This window comes from Lepisosteus oculatus, chromosome 5, assembly GCF_040954835.1.
Source record: "Lepisosteus oculatus isolate fLepOcu1 chromosome 5, fLepOcu1.hap2, whole genome shotgun sequence".
Classification (NCBI taxonomy): Eukaryota; Metazoa; Chordata; class Actinopteri; order Semionotiformes; family Lepisosteidae; genus Lepisosteus; species Lepisosteus oculatus.
The window spans coordinates 4,891,749-4,915,333 of NC_090700.1; the positions used below are offsets into that span (position 1 = coordinate 4,891,749).

The 23,585-nt window shown below is 41.6% G+C and overlaps 1 long non-coding RNA gene across 4 annotated transcripts in view; it reads right to left on the reverse strand.

Annotated features, from left to right (window-relative positions):
• Position 1: 1 nt before the first annotated feature.
• Positions 2-23,585, reverse strand: part of LOC107076736 (uncharacterized) — a 32,825-nt gene continuing 9,241 nt past the window's right edge. Inside the window, exons 5-9 of one of the 4 annotated variants that reach the window (XR_011189610.1) lie at positions 15,717-15,849; positions 15,062-15,254; positions 12,659-12,804; positions 8,641-8,816; positions 2-799 (exon numbers count right to left, since the gene is read on the reverse strand). This is a non-coding gene — a long non-coding RNA (uncharacterized lncRNA). Of the gene's footprint in view, positions 800-8,640; positions 12,805-15,061; positions 15,255-15,716; positions 15,850-23,585 lie in introns of all 4 variants that reach the window. The other 3 variants (XR_011189612.1, XR_011189609.1, XR_011189611.1) reach the window with 3 other exon arrangements.

The window sequence follows — 23,585 nt, forward strand, 5'->3', positions numbered from 1 at the left end:
GCACAGAAAAACCTTCCTTTAATGTTTTCCAAAGAAACATCTAGAAAAAAATGTTATGACCTGCTGTACACTTTCACAAAACAATTCTTACTGCAAGACAGCTGGGACTTCCAAGCCAATGATGGGATGTGTAAAAATAAATTGTGTAGGTGTACCCTGCATGTTCAGTGGAAGTGTCAGGTCTGACCTGTGTGATCACACCTACATGCTGTTAAAAGCATGTGAGATTGCCTAGTCCTTGTTCACAGGTGTGAAATGACTCAAGACTCACTGTCCCCAGGAATGTAAAGCTCTTCCATTTCCAGGGGGTCTGAGTTTTGGAGATTAGTGAAGATGATTCTTTTCCAAACACACAAGAAGTCCTTTCAGTCCAGGGTCTGACGAGGCCTGCTTTGCACGATTTCAGACCAAGAATACTTTCCTTTATTTGCAGATACTTTGCCATTCAATGTAAAACATCCAGTCTCAAAAAGCGTTTCAACTTTGCCTGCAGATTGATCATGTAAATGCCGTTTTCGAATCCCTCTGCATCGGTTTGTAATGACCAACTTTCGTGTAACTGTGATTTATTACAAGTTAACAAAGCAGACAGCTGGTCTATATCTGGTTCCCGTGTTGATCTTGCTCATGTTTCTTCCATTGATCACGGAGTTCATAAAATGCCAACCCCAGTGAAGTGGAAGTTCACATACAGTACCTGAAAAACTTGTCAAATAAAAACCTTAAATTAGCTTTCGTAGAATTCATCAAAATAAAAATCATGATGGAGACTAAAAACCAGAAGAATCCATTCTTCATTCTGCAAAGAAACAGAGAAAGGGCCACCGTAAACTTTTAAGGAGACTTCCAAGTGTAGCAAATGCTTTCATTTCCCGCTTCTTCAGGAACAAACACCCTTATTTTTTGTGAATTGAACATCCTTTTGTAGGGCCAAGATGAAGTTGAGCTTACAGCTTCTCCTTCACCAGAATTTCAGCTGCAGTGTTTCAGAATGGACAGTAGAGGGCAGTACATGAAGGAATAAACACCAATGCATAGCCCAGATTCATTATCATAAGGCTAACAAATGTTACCTGGCATAGTCACTGGTCTCCTTTCACACAACAGGAGGGAGGAAAAGTATGTTTATAGTTATGGGTACACCAAAACCTCCTCCAGTGAGGATTTGACCCACATTGTTGTACAGAAAAAAAAAATCAATGGAAACAAATCTGCCCAACATGAAAATTTGATGTATGGTCTCCTGTCATCTGCCAACCAAAATAATATTTACTATTTGTAAAAGTGCTCTAAAATCTTCTAGTAATGACGCCAACACTCCCACACAAGTCCTCTCTCTGTCTCCTGCGCACTGTTTTTTAAGTTTTTGAGCTTCTTGTCGGTCAACACCCTTCCAAACCCACTAGGCATCAATTCGCAAGGCCCCCCGCTAGTGATAGTGGTCCTGTAGAGGAGAGAACTCCAGCGTAAGATTATGGCATCAGTGGGAAAAAGTGAAGATTCTGGATAAGCTGGAGGTCCACAGCTTTCACCCTTCAAAGGTCCATGTTTAATGGTTATTTCCCACGTGTAACCATGTCTTTATTGTAGTACAATATGATTATATACACAGCTGAGTTCGGGTAGGGCCACGCCTTTGTGTGTAACTCTACAGGTATCTGGGCTGCACGGGTTTGTCCACAGCTGTGATCACAGACCCTCTTTACCACACAAGGGGTGTCATGTTCCTCCGACACTGGTTTGCCAAACACTCGCATTTGTAGGAGCACAACCCCTCCGCCCTGCACAGGCGTCGGCAGAAATTCCACTGATCTAAACTAAGCAACGCCGAATAGTTATGTTTATCTTGGTCACGTGACAGACGAAGAATCAAAATCTTCATCCATTCTCAGAAAGCACAAGTCTGCTTTCATCTATCCAGCCAATTTCTCATAGTGTCTTCCACTTCCAGGTCAGGGTCACAGATGAGCCAGGGCCTAAAGTCCACTTTAACTTCACTGTAAATAAAAGTTTGATCATTTTCACTCAGGAACAATATTATTATTACATATGAGTATTTATATTTATATATCATCTAAACAGCTAATGATGCTCCTTTGTTAGTTTTTCTAACAAAGTAGTCCCATACAAGATATATATTTGGAAGGCTTGTAACTGATTTACGTCCTGCCATCTCACCAGTTTAAAGAAAAATTCACTTGTTTGACGCAGAGCACAAAGACTACATGTTTTTGTTTCATTAAATTCTTTTCCTATACAAATAAGGGTCTTGCAGAACTGCCCCACTTTCTCTCATCCTTGTGTAAACAGGAACTACTCTCCACAATAGAATTACTTTCATTATAAGAGAGAGCCCTTTCATATACGGAGATGAAAGAAAACTCCAGTAGGCTTAAAAAGCTTACAATAAGTAGCATTTGCAGTCCAATCCATTATCATTAGAAATCACTTGCTTTTCAAATTCAAGGCATTTGATTTGATTGTATTATTTCTTTTGTAGCTCTCGCATTTATACTGCTCAGGCCACCACAATAAAAAATAAAGCACTAAACAGAAACTTCCAAGATTAAAATAAAGCTATTAAGATATAATCTAATAAAATATTTTAAAATATGTTTCGAGAGCACTGAAAACAATGTCACATGATAGAGAATGAAACTAGAAAAAAAAAGTCAGAAATCTTTCCTGTTTCCTCTGTTCTGTCAGTTTAGAGGACAGGTCACTGAACAGCACACACCTCCTAAACGCAACTGATTAATGTTAGAAGACCTTAACCCTTAATGCTCAGAGCAACAAAAAAACACATTTATAAAATCTTTTTGAAAAAACACAGTTATAATTAGCCATATACTGCAGCACAAGTAGGGTGAAAGACGGAGACATTGCTTTTATGATGGCTGTCAAGCGACTGAGAAGCTGGTCACTTATCGGAGACCCGAGGGATGGTCACAGTGCTGACAACAGTATATTCCAAAGCCACAAAAGCACTGTGTGCACTAATTCATCGTGAGAAGAGAAGAAAGGTCAGGAGCCGGACTCGAGGAACAGGAACGTGCTGAGCCCTGGCCACACGGCGTTTAGGATCATTTTCCACATCCATTTTGTGAGTTTCAGGAAGCTCATCTGTCCCCCTTTCCGTTAAATGGCGATTTAGTCCTTTTAAAAGCTCTCAGCTACATTAACTTCCATCCGAAATAAAACATTTATTGAGGCTGGCCAGGGTGAGTGATGACAGGTGATAAAATTGCACCGCGCAGGTTACTCATTCTGAGCATAAACTGTGCGGTGATGTATTTAAAAAGAGCAGCGTTGGTGGTGATGTATTTAAAAAGAGCAGCGTTAATGCACAAGAGATTAGAAGTGTATTGACATTCACAAAAAAGGTCATCAGCCTGCAGTTTAAATCTGTTTGTGCTTCATTGTCTGAAGGCTTGTTAAAGACCAAACAGAGCATTATGGCGAATGCACTATGAAACAGTAGTTGGGATTAACCGAGTGCCAATTAATTTTCATTTTCCTGCTTAATGTAACACCAGGTCATAATGAAGTACTTTAATATTTACCAATCAGCACATCCATTATCAAACATTATAAACTATTACCTTGTCTTATATCTCCACCACACTGCTCTTTATTATCATGCAGTCTATGACTGTGTATTCATACTGACTCTTCTCTATGTATTTGTGTCCATCAGACGGACTGTCAGACAGATTAGTTGAAAATCTGCTTGCTCACATCTTCACACTGGCTTTGCATTCATCAAATCCATGGTCTGCCAGCACTCTCCCTCATACAAGATACTCAATTTATATTTCTGATATCCATGGATCAGAATGAACTCATTACCCATCCAATTCACAGAAAAATGCCTCCGTCGCTGCTGGTCAGTTTTAGATAACTGCTTTCAAATACGATGCTGCTCTTTTTTTGACACAGAGTATCCTTATTTGATTTGATGCAGAAGTGGTGAACAATCATTGTGATTAAAGGCACTAAAAAAATCTCATTTGTATTGGTATTGAACACAGCAGGCGCAGGAAAGACGATGCATTACTTGGAATCCTGGTGGTTTCCTACTGTGAAAGATCAATATTTGTATAGTGCTTCAGGTTCCTGCACGTAAGGGAGCAGACAAGCTCTAGTGAGATCCAGGAGCCTCAGTGAGCAGCTGCCCTTTCATTCTTCTCTGATGGTGTCCCAAATATCAGGATTCTTTCAAAAACACTTTTGTTAAAATACACTGTAACTCAGTCCTGACCAGACTCTGTGATGGAGAGAGGGACCACAGACCTTGCACTCACACATTTGCTCATGTTTGGATTTTTGTATTATTCTTTTATCTGTTGTTAATACTTGACAATAATGAATGTCGATAATAATAAAAACTGAAAAACACTGAAGACAAATCGGAGAAAACACAAAACCTTTAAACAACACATTCAGGGCTGTGGGTCGAATGTGCAGTTCTCTTGTTGATATGTATTGTGGCACACACATGTAAAGCTGGAGTCAACATTAAATACTTCTCGTCATCCAAAACCTACACTGGCCTGAGATGCACTCTCACTTCAATACCATTTTTACCAGCTGTACCTGCTGAATGAAAATTTTCCATAAAGAAGCTTTTGCAATGGTTGTGATTGTTTCGGACTCGGACTCGGAACATTTTCAAATCTGATTTCTGGATGTGTTCAGAGACAGATGGCAGGATTGCTCTGCGAAAGCCCCAGCTAGGGTTAGGGTTGGCATTTCCCACTCCTTAGACATTTTTTATGCTGAGTGCTGGATTTTGGGTCCCAGTGGAAAAGTAGAATGAGTGATCATTTGTTCCTATCTGAAACGTTTTTTCGGAGACTTTTGTTTCCGATTAGTGTTGGAGTTTGGGTCTTAAGCGAACCTTAGGACTACAGGTAATTTGCTTTATCTGAAACTTTTTCTCTGGAGACTTTTGGCAACTTATATTGTGTATCGCACCGTTCCCTACTTAAAATCCCAAACTGACAGAGACGAATAGTGTTCTAGAACAAGAATACCTGTTGTACTGGGTTAAATATCTTAATTTTGTCATTTAACGTGCAAATACAGTTCACAACTAGGAGCTCAGTGCGAAGAGCACCCTAACTGAAGAAACTGCTTTCTGTTGTATCGTATGGCGTTTCCATTGCCATTGTATCTGTTGTTCTTTAAAGGGGGGGTTGTGCTTTCGAATAAAAAACAAACCTTTTGATTCCTAAAATACCTGGCGTGCTGTAAATATAACAAAGTCACGGCAGAATAAATTCCAATCCTGGGATTATATACAGTATAAAAAAGGCAAGTTACTCCCGTGTCCTATGGAAAAAAATTACAGTCCTTCAACCAGCTTTCATTCGCAGGTCTTTGAGCAACTGCATTGTCTTCCCCACTTCAGAAAGACCAGAGCAGGGGAAAAAAACACAGAGTGAGCAAGAGGACGCTTGAAAGGCTCTGAAAGGACTGAAAGGCTCTGGCTCCGCTTGGTGTGTAGAGGTTGTGTTGGGGGCACTGGTCCGGCCCTCCATGTCTGACTGAAAGAGCAGGCGCGATCCCTCTCCCCTTCTGTATCCTGTATCCTGTATCCTGGTCCAGATTTCTGTAAAGCAGCGCGGCACCCAGAGAGCCAGAAGGAGCTGCTGAACTGCTCCGGTTTAGCCAAACAATTTCGCTGGCTTTGCTCATTAAGAGCCGAGCTGCAATGCAGACCTGCGGATATGCCAGCCCTCCAGGACCAGGACTGCCCACCCTTGGTACAGAGGAGTGCCGCCAAACGAGACTGCAGCAATATCTCCAGGTAGCCAACACGCCATGAGCATGTCTTCTCCATTAGAGAAGACAAAGAGAGATAGCTACACAATTAAGAAGCACTTTGAAGGCAATTTACAGACAAGGCTCCTCATTGGGAGACTCGGGAATTATTGATGAGATTATTTCGTTAGGGACAGAATGAAAAAGGAGAAAATTCAAGTGATTAAAGCAGAGGTCTGCTGTATTAAGTCAGACTGTTTCATATTACATGTGCTTGTGCTAATGTGTGCTAATGCCTTCTCATTGCTAATATATTCAAGTATAGCATGTCACACTAGTACAACACACAATGACAAGAGAGGCAGACTGGAAGTGATACAACTTCCAGTAAACAGGTACACAAGTATCTGCGTAGCAAAGAAATTAGAAATACTAATTTTATTCACATAAATAACTGAGATTTTAAGAGTCAAAATGATGACTGTTCTGGTTGAACTGGAAAAGTACTGATTTTCTGTTCAGTGCACTGCTTCGCTGTTCAGAGCGTTAATACTAAAATAGATCCGCGCATGAAGACGCACACACGAAACGTGACTGTCTGGTGTTCTAAAAATAACACAAACACAGGATCTCCCCCCCCGACAAACCCCCCCGGGAGACGAGAGCAGGCCAGGAGAGCAAAAGCACGGCTTTCTGCCGCCGTGGCTTGGCGGCGTGGGGGACGGACAGCGGCCGAGTAAGCAAGACGGGGAAAAATAAAAAAACAGTTTCACATCACCCCGCATCCAAGCAAAACAGCACTTCTTTGAACAAAGGAAAAAAAATACGGAAAGGCTAAAAATAGCAATAGCCAATTGAGTTCCATGAATCACTGTCACAGTATCCAGGCACATGCTAATGGATTCTCAAACTAAGCTCTGTCTTTTTTTTTGCGAGACCTGACGCACGAGGAAACCCGAATGAGCAGTCTTCACAGTGGGCGACAGACAGAGTGGGGAAAGGCCATGCAGGCTGTTACTCTTTATTAAGCGAGGTGAATGGTTACTGTTATCGCTAGGAGTGTGTGGGTATAAATGTTTGAAGTGTCTGGAATTCTATTCTGGGTTCAAAAGACAGAGACAAGAATTTTTTGACCTTTTTTTGTATTCCAGTGTAAGTTTCTGGGTTACAGATCTCCTAAGATTAAATTGAAAGCATTATTAAGAAAATCAGACAACTAAAAAGCTGGCTATTCCTAAATTCTGTTCTGAACATTGGTCTACGATTTAGAATCACCCTATCCCAACACTTAAAACCATTCTGCTTCCTCAGCCAACAAAATGTAGTCCACATTTTTATGTTTCACTGTATCACCTTGGCACCATCTTGTGGTTACACTTGCTGAAGATACAATATTCCAAATGAATTAATACACTCAAGTAACATTAATAAATAACAAGGATGTGTGAATGTATCTCTCAGCTTTTTACATAAATCACTCCGAAACTTGGAGAGAAGGAAACGATGTTCTATAATGCATCTCCTATAATACTTTCATTTCATTTCTTTAGGTCTTCTGACCTACAAACTTTCTCAGATATAAAATGTCAGTTTGCTGCACCCTCGAAAAGCTCATAAGTAGTACTTATCTGAGGAGATGAGTTACTAAATCAGTGCAAAACTAATCCAAGTAGATCCTATAATTTTGCATCCTTTCACCCATCCATTTTCTAAGTGCTTTATCCAATACAGGGCTGCGAAGGGGCCGAAGCTTATTCCTGCAAGCCATGAGCACAAGGCAGGACACATCCTGGACAGAGCGCCGGTCAATCGCAGGGCACAGAGACACAGATATACTATAAATGTACACACTCAGACCAGGGCCAATTTTATAACATTAGGTTGTGTGTCGGTATTTTATTGAGAACTATAAATGCTAAGCACTTCCTACCTCACATTTATTTCCCCAAGTACCAATCCAAGCTGCAAAATTGCTAACAGAGGCTCACCAACAATGTCCTGCAAGCAGTGAATTGTTCCTCTGAGTCTTTTTTCTTTTGCATTAGAGGAAAATGTCATTTCACATAAACTAACCACATTTGTTTGCAGTTTAAATTAGCATTCCCTTTCGTGATCTTCTCTCATCACAACCCCAGCATCTCGCTGTACACCGAGTCCCTGACTGGGTTTTGTTGCTTAATTGGCGTTTATCTGAGATGCGCTTATATGATGTAAATGGAAATCCCTGCAGAGCTGGAATCGGAGTGGTAAATGCGATTTTGCTTTCCTCTCAGCCTGTTAAAACAATGCCCCCTATAACACTGATTGGCCCTTTGTTGTCAGGCAGAAACCGTACATCCAAACAGAATTAGAGAGATCTGTTGTTCTTTTAGAAGACTGCAGCTCTGCTGAGAAATCAGAAGTGGTTTCTATTTAGGTTACTTTAAGGATCAAGAACCTTGTCTAAACAAAAACTAAACTTCCAAACTTCACTTGTCCTCTTTATACTTCCTACCAGAAAATCTACATTCCTAGATGTATACCATAGAGTAATAAGTTTCCTCAGTCCAGTTCCAGTGATGCACACCTCTCTGAAACACTGCCTAGCCTGCAGTGTGGTCTGACATCCTTTTCTCTCAGGGTTACCAACAAGGAGCCAAATGCATGTTTTAAATAGACACTCTTCAGCATGTGCATCTGTGTCAGGCCCTGCATCACAAGACAGAGAGTCTGACTAACTAGAGAGCTGCTGCTCTGTGACTGTTTTATTCCTGTGCTTGATGTCGTATTGCCTCTGTGGCAAGCCTGCCGGTTTCAACATGCGCCCTGCAGAGACGTTCCTCTGTCGGTGCGGCACTAGCATCGGGCCCCTTTATCGCCTTAGCTCTGCCTTACCTGCTGCTCTGACCATCCCGGGAAAAGCTGAACCTGTTCCGTGCGTGGGTATGAAAAGCACAATCTGCTGATTCTCTTTTTCCGTCTCGTATTTTTTTTTTTCTCTCTCTCTCCCTCTCACTGCTTCGGGGAGCACGTGTTTTTAAAGATCCCAGCAAGCCCTTTGTCTTTCTGTTCTGGAACACACAATGAATTTTCTACATTCTTTTTCATCTGTAAAAACTATACCAAGTGAAACCCACTCATTTGAGTTCTGGTTTCCATGGTAACCAGGAAAGAATTCAACCCCATAGAAAGCTCTCCCAGGTTGCATGTGGCCTGGCCTTGGAATATCTGTCATTACCTTACCACAACATCAGGGTTTTCAGCATTGTCTTTGAAAACAGAAAAAAAACTGAAGAAGCGCAACAAAGGTTTTAAAGAGACTATGCTCATCTCATGCTTTATTTAGTGAGAGCACTTTTGGCAGCTCATACTACTTTACACCGGACTTTCTTTCATTATCTGAGGGCAGAACACATCAAACAAAATAAATTAAAAGCAGCTTTTAATTTTGCCGATTTAAAATGGAATACCATGACAAGATATTTCATCTGCTCTTCTTTTCTTATATAGTAGGTACCTTGGGAATGGAAAGCCAAGCCAGAACATGAGTTTAAAATTTAGGACAGTACTGCAAGTTTTGAGACAAGTTGAGGATGCAAATTTCTGTTCCAGCATCTACTGTTTTGTGAGCTTCTTTCTCCATGCTCGTCTTTGCTATGGTTTCTGGGCTCCTCCTCTATACCTGGTTACTGATGGGGTGCCATGTGGTCAGGGCACAACCCCCATCCTGTCATGGCAGACAGGAACACATTGACTGATCCACTGTGTGTACGTACAGCAGCAAAACAAATGAAGCAGAACTAGCCAGCAGCCATATCACCCTGCAGCTCACAACTGGCAACCCACCGAAGCTCAGCAGGTGTGAGCCTGGTCAGTACATGGATGGGAGACATCCTGGGAAAAACTAAGGTTGCTGCTGGAAGTGGTGTTGGATTGGCCAGTAGGAGGCACTAACCCTGCGATCTGTGTGGGTCCTAATGCCCCAGAATAGTGACAGGGACACTATACTGTAAAAAGGTGCCGTTCTTCGGATGAGACGTAAAACCGAGGTCCTGACTCTCTGTGGCGTTTCTCGTGGTTGGCATCCTGGCCAAATTTCCCAATGGCCTTTACCAATGATGGCCTCCTAGTAATCCCCATCTATGAATTTGCTCCATCACTGAGCATGGAGTACACAGCAATGCCTCTGCAGTCTCGGGTGCTTAAACCAGTCAAGCAGCCTGCCTCCACACTCCAGCCCTGCTGCAATTAATCTAGGGAGGAGCAACCCCTAGCTCCGACTCCGACAAGAAGACACTTTCTTTTTCTTAGAAGTCTAGAGTGCTTACTGATGGCCCTCCAGCTGCTTTAAAGCCAAGCCTTTCATCTTTCACCGAACCCCCTGCAAACGGCACTGCGGTTGTGTGCTTGTGCGTGCCTCGAAGTGGCTGTGGGATGCATCTGCTACGGACAGATACTCACAACGGCATTGCAGGCGTATGCTGCCATCATAAATGTTTCATCCAGCACAACTCCGGGCCGGCTCTGCGGTTCCCAAGCCACTGCTGTTGGGAAGGAACTACGCATTCACAAACGCATAAACACGAAATGATATTGATTTTAGCTGAAGGCTCAATGTAGCATTGCACATTAAAGGTCCTGTCCCCAACGTCTCCAGATCCACTTTCTGTCTTCTGTTAGTTTCTCTTCCGTCTTGCTCGTCCACTGTTAAGCTGAACGGTTCATTTGCAATACTCCTCTTCTCAGCTGGAAGAGGCTTTCAGGTTACTGCATAACAGAGAAGCAATCTCTACCTAATGTTCACCTTGACACTGCGCTGCCTTTGCTTGATTCAGTGTGACAAAATGTTGAGCTTTTGTCCAGTGAAGCCAGGTGCTCCAGTTCTTGAGGAAAACTGGTTTTCCAAAGGTTTTGTGGTTCTGTGGCAGGACTCTCTCTCTACTGCTGAGCCACTGTGTCACAAATTATTTACATTCTCTGTGCCCTGTTCTTCAGATGTGATATAAAACCTAGAACCTATTTTGAAAACACGCCAGCATGAAGTGGCGGAGCTTTTCTTCAATGTGTATGCACTTTAAATCAAGTTGGATAAAACCATTTTCCAAATTTCATTAGAGAAATGATAGCTATTCTTTTAAAGCAAAGGGTGATAAGTATATTCAGAATGCAATGTGTCTCGAATCAACTCTTGAACTTGGACTCAATACAGGAATTGGAAATATGGTGTAGTATAGAGGAGGGCTGTCCAGCCTAATTAAATTGGGAAGACTTGCAGATTGTTCAAACACTCCAATTAAATGCATTGATTCAGCAAGAGCAACGGATTTTCACATCTGCCACAGGTTGTTGATCACTCATTAAGCATTCTTCTCCTAGATCACTAGCATCAGACATGTCAGAATAAATCTTTTTATTCTTGATTTCCATCACCCAGGAAATCCATTATGTGTGTACGAGTTGAGAGAAAAAATTGGGCTGCAGATAAAAGGAAAAAGTGACTAGATTGTTATTCTTTATCGATGTATGACCTGAGCATTTCTGTTCCAAAGTATCTATGAAAGTCTAAGAAGAGAAGGTGTATGTTAACATCAAATGAAACATGTTAACTTTCCCTGAAGGCACGTATGTTTGGGCCCCTAAAAAACCTGACCGCTACTAGAAAGAACAGTTTTACTCCATTTTGTGCCAGGTATTTTGTTGTAGTTGTAAAACCCCTCTGTCAAGGGTTCTTCCTTACAGTATATTAACTGGGGGGCAGTAGCTGCCAGCATTTGTCATGAACAGCGAGGCATCTTTAGAAATTGCTGCTTTTCATTATTCATGCTCCCTCAGGCCTGCATTACACATGCCTGTGTTGTGTCTTTGTCAGCCTTGAACAACGGGCTCATGCTCACATCACATCGCTTCAGGTTACTGGCAGAAGCCCGCATGCGGAGAGCCACGACGCTCATGGTCTTTAGTGGTTCTGCCACATTGCCTTGATGGCTCTTGGAGTAATGCACCGGAGGAGCGGACAGGTTTTCTCATTCCATTGAGCATTCAGTGTTGTCCTCCCGATTACTGGGCTACACGTTTACAGCACACCTGTCACCTGTACACCATAAATCAATACAGATGCAATCTGCATTGCATTACCTGGAATGCAATGATAATGTCAACTGTAAACCACTGATTATTCTTGCAGCACGTCCATTCCAGACACGAGCACTCGTGTTTCCTCTGCTTTCAGTTTTTATGGCTTTATTATTTTTGATCCTTCACGAGTTTTACATCATGACTGTCTGCCAAAAAAAGCTGCCCAGCTTAGCCATCAAAGCACTGACTCCTATTCAAGAAGCTGCCATATGAGATTTTGGGACTGACAGACTACAAGTAACCAAATGAGCTAGACGGACTGAATACATTTGGAAGCCGTATTGGTCTACATTTCTTTCCCCTGACACTTGGAGCAAAACTGAAATGTCATCAAATGGCATTTTATGTCACTTTGGGGGAAAAAAAAGGTCCAGAAAAAAAAAATCAAGCTATAATAAGTGCTCATCAAAGACGCCACATTCCCACATCAAAGATCCTAACACAAAGCAAGAACAGTGCATTAAAAAAATCTTTTCATGTTCGTTTCACATGCAAGCTGCTTATCCTTAAAATACCCTGAAAAGGTTCTAATGGAAAGAAAAACGTCAAGCACAGTCTCATGCTTGTAAATGCCATTACCAGTGTGATCCTGGGATGACAAGGATGTAAGTTTGCCAGAGAAGACTAATAAATTATTATTGAACATCCTTCACTCGTTAATCAGCCCTGTTAGAGATGGTTAAATGCAGTCTTTAAGAAAGGAGGCGTACAGACGAACGGCTCTTTTGACCAGCACTGATAAGATCACTGCAAGAACCCCCCCAAATCATCTCCTTACATTAGCTGAAGAGCCGAAATGTTGCGTTTCCTTTCTTCTCTTGTCAGCACGGAATAAACCTTTACTTGTTCCTGAGCGGTATCAATACTGCCTGTAGAAGATCTTTCGAATTTAGACAGAATCCAGACAGACAAACATTAAGATCTCTGCAAAACAAAAACAACAACATGAGAACTGCAAACAGCCAACACATTGTGGACCGTTCCCACATGAAACACGCGGCCCGGGCTGCAGCCGACTCTGTCCCAGATTATCCTCATCAGCCTCCATACCCACAGATAAGATGCCCACGGAGGACATTCATTTTCAGCTGCAAGGCATGTTAGGAGAAACTGTTAAATTGGATGAGAGACATTAATGAATCATAAATAAAAGCAGAGACTTCGAAATCTCATGTTGATGTGGGAGCTCAGTTCTTAAAGGTTAAATATGAATTTATTATCAAAGCTAAGGAAAAATCTTCTTGGCAATTACAGCTGTTTTTCTTAGAGTTTAGTGTTGCAGGTAATTAGCATGGGTTTTTCTTTCTGTCTCTTCGGTTTCACAGACCTCTTTGATAATGGAGACCAAAGCTGCAGTGTTTCTACACCCTGAAGAAGCCCTGAATTAAGCTGAACCTTCACCCCTAACTGCCCATCACAAAGTTCAAATCCTCACTTGAAGGAAAAAAAATTTCCAAGCATTTTCTCCATGCAGAGGAAAGTCGTCAGTGAGTGCGAGGTTTGTGACTGTGTTTGGTCAAAAGTTTATTTTTTAAATCATAAGCTATTTTTTAAATCATGGCCAAAGCATTGGATAATTACAATATGTCAAAACAAACCACTGCATCTCAGTCCCGCATGCTGGACTTCCATTCTTTATAGAAGGCATTCCATGGAAACAAAGGAAGTCTGTCCATTCTTAATAAATAAAAGTGCTGGGTACTGGAATGCAGCTGGTGTCTATTTGTTTATTAAGTGAAATATGTGAGGTGGCAATGATTTCTGTAGGCATGAAGTTTGTTCCATACTGGCACAATAACCCATTACTCCCGTTTCGTCTCAAATTTATTACAGATGCAGAATGGGAATATATAAAATTTCTCATTCAAATGTATACAGTGCGGTCTAAATGCACAGGGTGCGTGATGCATTTTGGAATACTGCATGCTTAGAACTGCTCTTTCTGATGTGCAATAGATAGCCACAGCCTGTGCATGCAAACCACATGAATAGCTTTTAAGTGATTTTAAAATGCATCTCAAGCACTAAAAGTAAATATGGTGAACAGCCCCAAACTTGCACTAACAAGACATCTCAGCTCAATCACTGTAAAACACAGAAATGTTCATAACAAATAGTAGATTTATTTGAGCCTTTTCACTACTCGGTTACAATAACCAGCTTTATAAATGAATGACATGTCACGCATTGATTTTCAGGCTTCAGTGTTATTTATCACTGACTTGAAGGTCGATCCTGAAGGACAAGGAATTATTATTTTTTTTCAAGAACAACATAAGGATCCTATCGTCATCCATCTGTAAACTTCAGTTGCAGATCACACCCTTAAATTGAAATGGCTTGTTTTCTAAGCAACCCTTGTCCTTTTTGTCTGCAGCAAATATGCATTTTAACTTTCCAGCTTCACTTCAGCTCCCCACACTGCTTGGGGATATTTTATCCTGGAGCAGCTATTTTAACTTTTAAAAGGAAGCAATTAAATTTTATTAGCTTGCATAGTGAAACGGAATACTGCTCTAAATTCGCAGCAAGGCTCCTTTCCTGCCTTTGAATCCTGAGCTGTAGGGACTGATAGCACTTAGCTGCCAAGAACAAAACTGAGCACTGCTGCGTCTACACTGATAAAGATCAAGGGGAGATGTTTGAGGCTGCACATTGTGCAGGACCTGACAGTTGTGACAGCGTGCTGCCTGCCACTGGCAATGACAGATGTCCAATGGCTTCAATACCTCCACCCTCCATGACTTCCCTCATGCTAACACAATTACGGCTTCAATGCACCTAGCTACATTTTTTGGGTGTCTTCATCCTCTGACTGGAGCTGCCAGTTGCAATGAGCAACCAAATATCAGCAACTCAGTCAAGACATGTCTGTGCTGGACTACAGGGAAAGTATAGGCAGTACATACTGTACCTACTGAACATTTTGACTGTTTATGTGATTACTGAAAAAGATTACTTTTTGTGCAATTACAATTTTTCATATCATCATATATGGTTTACTGCATATACATTGATATGGTTTACAATTAACCTGAGTGGTAAGACTAAACATGAGCTACCAAGCTTCTTTCTTCTAAATCATTGCTCCTCTAAATCATCAAATGGTACTTCAGATTCTTTCCATTTTGCCAGCGTTCGCTACATCTGTTCCCGTCAGAGTGCCTACAGCTGCGGCTACCTCGAACACTTCACATTCACTGCTGTGCCTTTGGGATACTTCCCCCAAATCCTCACTTCCACTGAGGTCATTCCAAGTTTTTTAGTTCATCCACCTGGGCTCCGATTTCAAAACTCGGGTGCATTTTGGCCTCCTCTAATAATGCATGAAAAACACTCATTCATGGTTAAAACCAGCTCTGAAGGTCAAGTGGCTGAAAATATAAGGAGCATTATTTATGTTTCAGTTTCCACTTTTTTTCTTGTAGTTCGCTAACTGATTGCCCTGGAGATAACGGATATACAGTACAAAATCCAGAGGGTTATCTCCAGGAAAACCACAACCACAAAAGCTAACAGGATCACTTAACATTTACTAATCAAACAGCACAACTTTAGAGAGTCACAAATGTGACCAATCACTTCTGAACGTCATGCAGCTATTTTTGTCAATAAATGTTCAATTCACAAGTCATGCACAGGGTTTTACTATGATCTACACAAAAGCTGAGTTCCTAAACACTACGGATTTAAATATGAGACAAATCTACTGTTTACTAAAATTAGAGACTGTTTTAATGTGGACGTGCATCATGCCCAGCTGTGCCATGCTTGAAATAACATCAGAATAACCACTTTAATTGTATTTAAAAAAAAAAACAGGCTCAGTGTCTCACCTTGAAATAGCTAGTCTCCTGAAAATCTCATACTGACATAGATGCCTTTTCTCAGTCAATCACTCCAAGAGCATTTGGTAATGGTGCAGGTCTCTAGAAATCTAGCTCTGTTCGATTTTGCTGCAGGCAGCTCCTGGGGAAATAGAAAATGCTTTTCTCTCCTGACTAACACAGCTGTCACCTCCATATATTTTTAAGGAGAGCCAACTGACTCATTTTAATTCTCAGACAGTGAAGAGGAGTACCAGGAAAGTGAATTATACCACCTATGTGAGATTAGGGTGTCACTTTTAAGTGGACACTAAACTTCTCTCACAAAGTCACACTTCTCAGTCAATCACTTCCACAGTCTCTTATGCCTTACATCTAGAGACGTGCTTGAAAGCTTGATTTGCACACTGTACTCAGAAACAACAAAAAGCTTTTTTGGGATTTACAATGTTCTCACAATGCAAACCACTGAGAAATCTGAATAATCTAAGGTCCGTAAGCCTTAGCCCAGAAGTCAAGCTGCTAAGCCCTTGATGTTTGTAAAAGAAAAAGATGCTGATTTAGAAGCAGGAAATGATTAAAGCAACAACTTCAGCACATCCAGGCAAAGATGCCAACCAACGCACCAATGTTATCTTCCAACTTCAGTGGCCAGGCTTAAGCCCAACACATTAATACCAACACATAAATACCAATACAAAAAAGAGATCAGCCCAGATTCACAATACTCACAAATAGCTTCACCTTCTATTTTATCAACCACTACATTCCAAAAAACAATCTGAAGAGGCTGTGTGTGTGTTTCAGGCTGTGAACATGCAGAATGCCCACCAAATATATTCTGCAACTGTGTTATTGCAGATGCTGCAGCAGATAACATGTAATTAATTTTGAAGGAAAATACAAATTATCACAAGAAAGATCTGCAAGTACAAGAAAGTTCAATTAAATAAGGGGGGCACTGGAAAAACATTGTATTTTATAATATAATTACAGCATAATTAAGTGGTCTTGTGTAATACAACACTGACTATGGAAAGTCGAGATTCTGGCAGCAGAGAAACAGCTCAGGGATAATTACCTGGCGCTATTCAGGACTTCAGAAAACGAGAAAAACATCCTAGTTCTGGCACTTGAAAGAGGATGGATTTACAATACCATGACTCAAACAATAAATACACCTGCAAAGCAACAAGTGAAGGTCTATTCCCTGCTGAAAAGAGAAGAACAGAAACACAGCGTTTCGGCTGTGGAGCCTTCTTCAGGTGTGAGAACTGTCTTTTCAGCAGGGAATAAACCTATACTTGTTCCTTTGCAGCCTACGCACGCAGCTACTGTACAGCACCTACCTGAACTACTGTATGTATATGCTCTTTTCAGCATGGAATAAACCTATATATATATAACATACTGAGGTGGACTAATTTTTAACCCTCTAGTAAGTCCTTCCTTATTATTGATTATGACTCACCCCTGGCTGACACACGGTGAAGGAATGGCTTGCTTCGTGCAGTGTTCGCTATTGTGTGCGCTCTTACTTTTCGTGTAAGGAAACTTGTGGTTCAGACTTTATCATGGGCGCTAAAGGTGTTAAGAAAACGAAAATTGTGAGTGTGTGTAATTACACAAAAAACAAATTATGTGGTTACTTAGGCATGGTTAATGTTGTCTAGATATTATTGCTTCTTTCATCTTTTTTGGGGGAAAAAAGTACATTTGTGGATTCTGGAACAGATCCCAATTTCTGCCCCATAAGAAATAAAGAAAACAGGTGTACCAATGTTCGCTATTCTGAAGGGTTTCTGGGAACAAATGATATTCGTAAAAAGAGCTATGGGTATACATATATTTCTGGAATAACGATATGCCATGCTGGCCATCGAAACTCCTTTTCATTGGTGAATGCAACCAGCTTTACTCAGAAGGCTATGATTTCAAAACAGCCCATCTGATGTAGAACGCCTGTCCACTGAAGATGAAGGAGGAATCCTAAAGGTTTCTTGGCCATATACAGGAGGTGAGTCCTGGCCTGTCGCGTTATTCTGTGCCCAAGAGTAAACCAACTGTCCCATGTGCAAGCGAACTTAAGTTTTCACACTTTCCGCCAAGCGTTCGGCACCAGGAGAGATCCTCTTGGCTGGCTTCCCAGAAACCTCTGGCAGCTGAGTGCCCTGCTGGCTGGCCCCCTTTCTCTTCCTTTCTCTTCCTTCTCCTCCTCCTCCTTCTCCAGCCTCCCATCCCCTCCCAGGAGGGAAGGCTTTGATCTAAGGCAGAGACCTAAACGAGCAAGTGAACTTAATTAACTGCCAAAGAAACCCAGCCAACTGACTTGCAAAGGAGCATCTCCCCAGTTACTGCTGGGCCGCTCCAATAAAGGATAATGCTACGAATCCAGTCTTGCACACTTCAAAGAATTTGAGCTCACCGTGCTGAGGGCACTAATGCACTGGCCTATGTGAGAAACTGGTAGTAAATTAATCGATTACCCTCAGCAAAAAAGAAAACCTGATTCCACTCTAAACAACAGAGACCCAACAGAGCTTGTTACAGCTTCTTGCAGGGAAACTAGAAACGCTTTATGTCACATGTTGACACCACCTGGTCCAGCTTTCACACTTCTCCAAGGTTACTGAGGAAGGCGATGGGGTAGGTTTTCTGCAAGTACATCCCAGCAGCCCTTGCATGTACTCGCTTGACGTGCCAGATTCTTATTTACTTGGGAGTGGTGGCAGTGGAGGCCAACGTGACTTTTCCTCCTTGCTGCAGAATTGCCCAGTGTCAATGCCACACCCATCCGCAAGCAGTGCTCGCTTCCTCCTGCCTGCTTTGTGAAAACGAGATCTTTTCACAGGAGTGTAAACGTAAGCTGCTCGGTGTCAAATGTTTTATGTGCCATTCGGAAATGTCCAATAATGTTGTTTTTTTTTTTTGTAAACGTTCTGTTAACTGTCCCTGCTTTTGCAACACTGCATTTCATCGGTCATGCCAAAAAAGCTCTTTGAAATTGATATGTGATCCTCCTCCAATAGTTGGAAGGAATCCGACATGCCTTCTGTTCATTAAGTATGAAATTAGGTTTTTGAAGTTTTTTGTGGAATTCCCTATACTTGCGACTAGACTGTCTTTCACTGGTTGCCCCTCATTGAGACAAGTTATTGCATAACCATGTATGATAAACCACACGTGTATGATGCAAGTCTCCAGAGTAGCATGGTGGAGTTCACAAGTCATGGGTTTTCTCTGAGTGCTCCAGTTTCCTCTCACAGTTCAGAGGCATGCTGTCTAGGCTGCCCTTCCACCTTGCACATATTTGCATGTACATTAGTTTACATCCCCTCCAGGGTCAAGTCCTGCTATGTGCCCCGTGACTTTCATATTGGGCTGTGCTTCACTATGACTAGAGAAGAATAAACCCGTTGCTGAAAAGACTATTAATCAAAGTAGCTTAGTTTCCTCAGGTCTAGACAGTCGCAGGCACCTCTTTCACCCCGATTCTGCCGTTATTCTCAACAGAAGAGAAGAGGACAGAATTGGCCACAGCCTTGCCTGTAAAGGCAGCCTGCCCATTTTCAGTCTGTCTTAAGGTGCAAAGATACCTGATAAATCATGACACTGCACGGGGGCTGCCAGTGTTTATCCTAATCAAGGACTTAATAAAGGGTTTGTTTAGTCATAACCGCAGTACAAGGCATTACCATAAAGACGGGCGCACTTTGTATCCCGCATCTCGTTGTGCTTCTCATTTGGGATCATCAGCGGATTCCGCTGTCATCATCATGACAGAACCTCAGACGAAGCCTGGCTGAGTGACTCTGATTTAAAAACCGATGCCAGGCAAGCTCTCTCACAGATGCAGCATCTCCACTATTATTAGATCTCTCATTTTTACACCTGGTCATTTCTGCAGCTTACAAAAATTGCCATCTGGTGATGTGACAAAATAATGATAATGTAATCACAGCCTCTTTTTCTTCCCTGGAGCTCAGTAAATTCTACCGGCCCCAGAAAAAAAATAAAAATTGTTTGATTCGGTAACAGGCGTATGGACAGTACCCGTCAGAAAAGGGAAGGCTATGATTAATTAAATCAAGATTAGAAGTAACAAACATTTTTAACAGTAAGATTCACATGGCAGGAGTTTTACTGGTGCTAGTGAATGAAATCACAAAGCCATTTTCACAGTGATGTTGCATATAGATTTGTCTAGAATTGCAGCTCCATACTAAGACCAGGAACTGCAATCGAGATGTAAGTGTTATTGATATGGTTGGTTTTAACACGGCTGCTTTGGGGGATTACAGCCTTGCCATTGAAACTGGGGTGGTGAAGGGGTGTTAGTGTGAGCAATGGTGGGAGAGAACAGTCTAGAGGCTTGTATTAATACCCTAGTTGTCACGATTATAGTCCCCCCTCCCTATGAGTGCTCCAGCCCTTTCACTTTAGACTTATTCTGTGCACCTGATCCCTATTCCCAGCCCACCTTAAAAGCCAGGCGCTGACGCTCATCCTGGCTCTGCATCTGGTTTCCGCACCATGCGAGTCCGGGACCTGGAAGTGCCTGGTCCCGTTAAGGTTTTAACCTCTGTTCCTGTTCCTAGTCCGCCGGTTCCGACCCGGTTCATGGTTTTTAATTCTTTGTCTTGATGGATCTCCTGGCTTTGGACTTACTCTTGTGCTTTTGGATACCCTCTAAGGATTACTCTCTTGGATTGTTTGCCTCGGCCACACCTCCCCCGTGCACCAGCACACTTCGGACACGCCCCCCTGTTTTCAGCCCCGTATTCCTGCATGACGTTTTCCCAGTGTTTCCCCACTTCTTTGGATTGTGTCGTCCGCATAGGGTCCGGAAAGAACTGTTCGTTACACTAGTGGCCTGGTGTTTGGTGAGAATTAGGACCAAACTTTCTACACAAACCCAGGCTAGAAACAAAATGATGTGGAAAAATAATATTGAAGCACTGTGAAAATTAGGTTCTAGCGAGCAATGAAAACTAGACCATATGCAAGAAACCATGATTTATCGGGTCCTGCTGTATTATGTAAATTCAATCTTCTAGCTGTCTTCTAGACGGAGCTGTCTGGAACAGTGACAGCTGATAGAGCCTGTCTGGTCTCTGCTCTGAGATAGATGGGCAGCAGGCTTCCCGACGCCACCTGGCCTGGCTCATCCTCCATTCAGTTACAAAGAGAAGTCCAGCCTACAAAGAACATGCCAGGAAAACACAGTGCACCTCACTCTTAAGTTCCTTCCAAGGCATACTCTCTGCTACCTTGAGCATGATCTCTTGTAGTCTTAAAAGCAAAACAGTGTGCAATTTGCGATTCTGCCGCAGTCAAGGTATATATATACCCAACTAGCAGACCTAAATCATTAGGTTAAAGCTTACATCTGTCTTTCAACACAGGTGTTTAGACATGAAATTGAACAAAGCTGCTTCTTAACCAATATAGGCGTGATCCACATGAAGGACAATCTTAATATGGAGAAATATATTACGTCATATGTAACTGAAGCAGATATAGTCGTCTTGAACAAATTACTGTTTTCTGTTGAACCACGCTGTTGCAGACCAAATAAGAAAAAAACAAGTTTAACTCCTTTTTAAGTATCGGAGCAACTGGTGGAGGTTCTGCATAAAAGAAGAGGTAGACCTGTTTATAGAAAGCAATAGTTGAGCAGGGAAAGTAAACTAAATGAATATATATTTGTTAGAATACTGAAATAAAACTCAAGGGGCACAGTGATAGGAGTCTGCTATACTCCCCCAAATTCAAACATCCATTATGATAATCATTTATAGTGTAAATGCATCATGTTGATTAGCATCAAAAGAGCTTATCAACATGGGGATACCTATTCCTTTCTGTGTTTTTCAGTCTTGATTTCCACCAGGCTTTACAGTACATTAAATAGGTTAAATCAACTGTTCCAAACTATAATTCACTGGCCCAAATGGTTAAATAAATCAACTAAGAAAAATATAAGGAGAAAGAAAGGACTATACAAAGACTATACATCCAGTTCAAGAAATGCATGATAAATCGACAGAACTTGTAGAAAAGGATACTAAGAAAGCAGAGGGAGAGAGAAAGAAAAGAATACTGTAATTCAGTCTAAAATAAGAAAGGGTTCTTTCAGTATCACAACAGCAAAAGAGCAGGATAGGATGAAATGAAATGTCTTGGATATAACTGGAAAATCTCTAGGCAAAGAGAAAGGACTAATGTCCATTAAATTGATTTTTTATATTATCAAACTCACGGGGTTACCAGGAAAAACACTGACATCTTACCTCATTAAACACAAAATTCTACATTAAGGTGTGCCAGCACAGAAGAGTCACTAGTGTTGCATATACTAGTATACTAGGAACATTTCAGCTACAGCTCTAGAGCTTCATGGAACTGCACTTAAAGAAACAAAACTCTTCCGACAGTCACACACGACAGGATAATACTCAGTGACCGGAAAATTGCTAATCTTGCTTCAATCCATTAAAAGGGCAACAAAACTGAACCAAGTAATTATAGCCCAAAAGTCTTTTATTGCATGTAGGGTTATGAAAATGATAATTAGAACTCAACTAGAAGGTCATCTGAATGGCAAAAGGATTCCAGTGGATAGCTAAATTGTTTTTGAAAAGGTAAGTCTTTTATAATTAACTTGCTCGAGTTTCTTAAACAAGCAAAAACAGTAATAGATTCAAACAGAACACATAGATATTCAGAAAGCTTTCAATAAAGAATATTTATTCTCTTTAGTGCAGCTGAGTTAGGTTTTCAAGGTAGAGCATGTCCTTGGAATGAGAACTGGTTAACGGACAGAAAACAGAGTACAGATAAGGGGTGAATGCTCAATCTGGGGTCACAGATGCCCCTTCGATGGTGAAACAGACGCTGACCGTCAGGGAATACACAGGTATTTCTGACCAGCAGTGAAGGAGCCAGTATATCACTGTCGGGGAGGAGGGGAGGAACCATGAGCCTGGAATCTGTTCAAGAAGGTTACCATGCATGAAGAGGCATCCCTATCCGTCGTTCAATGTTCTGTAAGCAGCGTGGAAACGGACTCTTGGGATATGATCTCCCAAGACAACATGTAACCAGAATTTTAACCTCTCCGATGCACAGTGTAAGATAAGGATGAGGCTGATGTCCATTTCTGGGCTTCTGCATTGTACCAGGACCCACGTACAACTAACACAAATTAGCACAATGTACATGGAACACTGCCATTCAACTTTTTTAGTGTTACAGTAAGCCCTCCTCCCCAGCAGCCTGTATTGTCTTAAAGAGAAACAGGATGTTTGTTTGAGAGAGACCCAATTTTTACAGAAAAAAACATCATGTTGCCACTGTCTGACTTAGAAAGAGTGCTGTCATTTTAAGTGGCTAACTCCTGCCTTTAGCGTTTCCCTGGAGCCTGAATGGTGAGGCAAGCCGGCTCATCATGGATCGATGGATGGCTTTAAGTGATGTATTTCCCTATCCACCCTGATGTCTTTTTTCCCTTTCTTTATTAGTATCCACATGATAAATACAATGAGAGCACACTTAAGTGTTTTGCAACTGCTATTCTGTCCAGTGGGAGAAGGGCAAAGCAGAGCTGATAGACCTCCATCCTGAGGAAAGCCTTTCTGTGCCCTCTGTTGTCTTTCTGATCAAAGGGTTTTCTCCGTCTTAACTCATGCATCAGGCAGGAGCCCTCATTGGAAAGCCTAGCAGCTCTTATCCATGCAAATAAATCAGCCTGCTAGATACACTAGATCAAAAACGTCACATGCAGTTGTGTTTTAGTTATCTTTATAATCCACAGCGTCTGTTTACATGTCTATCGATGTACTGTATATATATATGAGCGTATGCACAGTGCCTTGA